Raw genomic sequence first — 4876 nt, 5'->3', positions numbered from 1 at the left:
GATTTCATTTGTTTTTGAAAAGGGCCTTAAATGCTGCAACACCGCGCTGGGCGCAGCGGCGGTCGCTAGCTGCCCCGGGCTGAGCACGCCGACGTGATTTATCGTCCCACCGTTCCCGGCACCTAGGGAAAGGCCCCCCTAGGCATTTCGGGGGGCCGAGGGGCAGCGGGGACGCGGGCTGCAGGCCCCGTCCCGCTCTGCATCCTCCTCGCTGGGATTTTCTCCTGGGGTCGCRGAGCCACACGGGAAATGGGGGTGTTCGGCTGAATCCGGCCACATCTCACGCCAAGCTCCCCCTTGCCACATCCCGCCGGAGGAGCCGCAAAACCGGGGAGCCCCGGCGGCCCCTCTGTCCRGGACGACGCACGGGAGCGTGGCGGGCGCCCCAGGGCCTGCCTCTACTGTGCCAACCAGAGCGCTCCTGCCTAAATAACTCCCTCCCTGTGATGCTCCGTGTTTGTGCACTTCCAATAAATCAGCAGCTGCCGCRAGGCGGGCCAGGCCCCGGCAAAGCTGGGAAGATGAATGACCCCCTCCTTCCCCAGCGCTGCCGGAGGGGACGACCAGAGTCTCTCCCTACAGGGCATTAATAACGAGGAACCACTCAATTACGGCAGGGATGCGGGTACCGAGGTGCCACCATCCGTGAGCTTCCATCACGGGAATAAGCACATGCGGGAGGGAAACTGAGGCACGGGCGGGGCTGAGGACCCACGGTGCCCTACGGGACATTTGCTTGTCCCCATCCAGCCTGGACCGCCAGGGCCGAGTGTGGATGCTGCCACAGGCACAGGAGGGAGAAAGGGGCCACGTGCCACATTTGGGCACCGCTTGGGGTGATGGGCTCGGACTTAAGCACCCTAAAAGCTCCTGCTAAAGCTGCCCTGGATTTGCGGAGATATTTATAGCGGCCCCSGCAAAGACCCCTCCGCCCCGAGCAGGGTGACGGGTCCCCCCTCCCCGACGGGGCCCGACAGACGGCACAAGCACCCCGGCGTCCCCTCGGCGCCCGTCCAACCCCGCCGGCTGCCCCCCACTGCAGCACCCCCCCATGCCAACGAGGGCCCCCAGCTGATCCTGGGTGTTTTAGCCCCACCGTGTCCCCCCCCCGGCCCCTTCCCCGCGTCCCTTCTCCACCTCCACCCCCCCCTCCTTGCAGACGGGCCCGGAGGCCGGGCGCTGACGCCCCAGCAAACCGCCCCGCGGGCAGGGGGGGTCCCGGGGGCGAGGGGCTCTGCCCTTACCTGGCGCCCGCCCGGGGGGGGCTCCGCGGCGCTCGCCGGCCATGGCTGCGGGGCGCAGGGTGCCCCGGGGCCCTGCTGCTGCCCGGCAGGGAGACAGAGAGTTTTAATTGCATTTCTAGATGATCCGGGGGGAGAAGTTGTAATCTCCTTAAATCCAACCTCCGGGCRAGTCCCGTAACCTACTGTCCTGCGCTGCGGAAGGGATTTAGCGAGGGGGAAGGGAGGTTTCCCAGCCTGCTAACACCCGCCGAGCCCCCGCGCCGGGCTCCTCACCCCACTCCCCGCAGGATTTGTCCCGGGGGATCAGGCTGGGCCACATCGGAGCAGCGCTCCCGGCCGCCCCGTGGCTCCGGGCATCCCGGCTCAGCAGCCCTCACCCCGCCGGGGGCTGGAAAGCCGGGTTGTGCCGGGAAGGCGCCGGGCCCCCCTCTGCAATGGCCACCTCAAAGGTCGGTGGCCAACCGGAGCATCCCGGGAGCCCCCAGGACGGCAACGGTGGAGATGGAGATGTCGGCACGGGGAGGAGAAACGGAGCTGGCTATGGGGTCGGTTTGGAGGACAGCCACAACCTCCCCCCCCCCCCAGATGGGATTCACGGCTCCCCCATCCCCAAAACAAGCCCCAACCCCGGACCTCGTGGGTCAGTCGGCATTTTCAGGCGATGCCCTTGGAAGGATCCCCCTGCCAGCCCCGCGCGCTCCCTCCCTGCCGGGCGCCGACGAGGTTATGCCATTGCCCCGGGCTTCGGAAACCCGCTCCCCGTTGACGTCGGCTCTCGCCGGGGGACGGCTTGTTCCCAATCGGCACGTGCCGAAAGCCCGGGGCGCAAGGGAGCGAGCCTGCTTCGGGCCCGGGGGATCGCCAGCAGCTAAAAAGCACCGTGGGAAGAAAGGGAAAAGCAGGACCCAAAGGGCAAACGTCTCCGAGCCGCTTTTCTCCGCTTGCCTGGGCGCGCGCCCTGCTCTCCCGCCCCGGGCCGTCTCCCCGCCGCGGCTCCTTTTCCAAGCCCAGTTCAATGGGAGCCCCAAGGAGGCTTTTCCCGGGCTCGTTTCTCCGATCGCACCCAACAACCAAAAAAAAAAAAAAGAAAGAAATCTCCCAAGGAGCAGTGTCTCAAGCGAGAGGGAAACCTCGTGTGTGGGCAGAGCCCGCGCCCGGGAAATGTTTATCCTGAGCGTTTCGGGAAGCTGCGCCGTGCGTCAGGTTGGGAGCGCCGGGGCTGCCAGCCGGCGCAGGTGGAGCTGCGAGCCGCCGCCGCCGCCGCCGCCGCCGCCGCTGCCGTGGGGAGAGCGGCACCCCGCTCTGCGCCGCCCGGCCGCTGCTTCCTCCGCGGCGGCGTTTCGGCTGGAAATCGGCACGCTTTCGTGCCGGAGGGGAGCGGGGCCAGCGCGAGACCCCGCCGGGGACTCCCAGGTCCAGCAAGGGGGGAYGCGAGCGGGGCTACGCCGTCATCCGCCGCGGGCTAGGGACTGGCGCTACCTCTCTCGCGGGCATCCTCTGCCTTTCCCTGGGCTTTAAAACCGCCAACATCGCTGCTCTGCCCAGGCATTAGCGGTTCCTCAACCCTCGGCTTGAAATACAGCCTCTCTCCCAGCATCCCGAGCAAGTTTCCCGGCTCCGTGGCCATGCCGGAGCAGCTGCAGTTGCACCTTGCACCCCAGCATTTCCAAAACCCTTCGGCATTGCCGCGGATCAAGGTGTCGGCAGGGTGCAAAACGTTGGGAGGAAGGAGACGAGGCTGAAGGAGACGCTTCGCTCAGGCCAGGTGCCCGCCGCAGCCCTCCGGGCCCTACTCACCCCGCGATCGGTGCGAGACCGGTCCGGCCGCGGTGACGGCGCGGATTCCCCAGCGCCGGTGCCGGCCCCAGCGCCCGCTCGGCACCCGCCCGCTCGCCCGGCCGGCCGACGGGGACCTGACCAGCGCGGCGCTCCGCAGGCCCGGCTAATTATTTCCAAGCTCAGGTTACAGCCTCTCCTGCGCCCTATATGTGCAGGACCTGGCACCGGAGCCCTCCGGTCCTCCGCTGCAACCCTGGGGAGCTCCCGCGAGCCGGGGCGAGAGCTGCCGCCCTTGCTGCCACCGCAGCAAAAGTACAGGCGCCACAACCGAGCGTCTTGCAGGGGTAGAAAGGCCGAAATGCCGTAGCCGTTCTCAGGGTACTGGGAGAGAAGCAGCTTGAAGGGGATTTCAGAGATTTTTTTCAGGATGAAAAGCACCAGCTGGGAGGATGCAGCAAATTTAAACCTCGGGGATTTGACACCAGGCTGGAGCAATTCCATCGGCGGCTGAAGGCAACACCTTGGCTCTTTGAACCTACATTTTAATGACTCCTACGGCCCCCAAAAAACCATCTTCAAGCCTTTCCCTCGTTTTCTGTTGGGGAGGAAAAACACCCCCCCGACACACACGTGATGTGGCCTGGCAGCTTCAAGGGATAAGAGGCCTTCGCGAGCTGCTGCCTCCAGCCCAGGGCCCGGCCCAAACCAGCTCAAGAGCTTCTGCGGCCTCTTCATCCTCTGGGAGCAGCCTYGGACGCTCGGAGGAGTCCTCCTTCCTGGGGGATGCCTGGCAGGATGTCGGCTCGGGCAGGGTCCCGTGGTCCTGCTCCTGCCCCGGCTTYGTTCGGGAGCCGGACACCCGCTGGCTGCAGAAATGACCCAAAACAGCAGCTCGATGCAAGGGCGAAAAAGGCATTTGGGGCGCAAAGGAGCGTTTTTGTGTGATGAGCTGGAGTCTTGGCGCGAGGGCTACGTAACGCCGGCAGCGGGGAGAGGTCACCCGCTCCCCCTTCCCCGCGTTCGCCCCCGGGGTGCCGGCACCGGGCGCCCTCTCGGCATCGAGGAGCCACGGCGCTGCCACCCTCAGCGGCCCCTCCGGGAAGCTCTGCTCACGACGGCGACACTAGGAAGGTGTCCGCCGGGTGGACGTGGAAGTACTTAAAATAACCCTATTCTCATTATTTTCCCTTCCCCGGCCCCRGCCGCTCTCGTGCATCATTTCATTAAGGGCCCTGTAGCTGCGGCTGTCGCGGGCAGAGAGACTCGGGCACGAAAAAGGTCATTTCTGCAGCAGCGATGCTCAAACCGCAGCCGCTTGCTGTCCCGCCTCCGCCCGTTTCCAAAGCCCGGGTCACTGCTGGCTGCCCACGGCCGCAGCATCATTAAAACAATAAAATAACAATAAAGTCACAGCCGGGAATCCTTTTTTTTCGGCGAAAATAAAACGCCCGCAAGGAAAGACGCCAGCCGGCAGCGCCGCCGCCCCGGGGGCATCGAGGCGGCTGCGAGGCGGCACCGCGCCGCTGGCGGTGCAGGAGCCRGCGGCACCGGGACACGCGGCCCCCGCTCCGATCGGAGAGGCCCACGGCCTGGGTGGGGGGGAACCCGCCGGCGCTGGGTGTGCGGGCGTCACCCGGCAGCAAGGCGCGTGCCCGGGCGGCGGGGGAAACTGAGGCACGGCGCCCGGGAGGGCCCCGCTCGCCCGCCTCCCCGCGCCGCCTGGCCCGCGGCCAAGGTATTTATAGAGCCGATAAGAGAGGAGCAAGAATCTTCCAAATGCCGAAGTTGCATAACCTCCCCTCGCCCGCCGGAGCTGTCGTTTATAATTAGCGGCGAGGCGGCGCGGCGGGACG

This window comes from Apteryx rowi, unplaced genomic scaffold (genome assembly GCF_003343035.1).
Source record: "Apteryx rowi isolate R43461 unplaced genomic scaffold, aptRow1 scaffold_6, whole genome shotgun sequence".
In the NCBI taxonomy this organism is placed as follows: domain Eukaryota; kingdom Metazoa; phylum Chordata; class Aves; order Apterygiformes; family Apterygidae; genus Apteryx; species Apteryx rowi.
The sequence above is the reverse complement of the archived record's forward strand: the minus strand, read 5'-3'. Positions refer to the sequence as shown.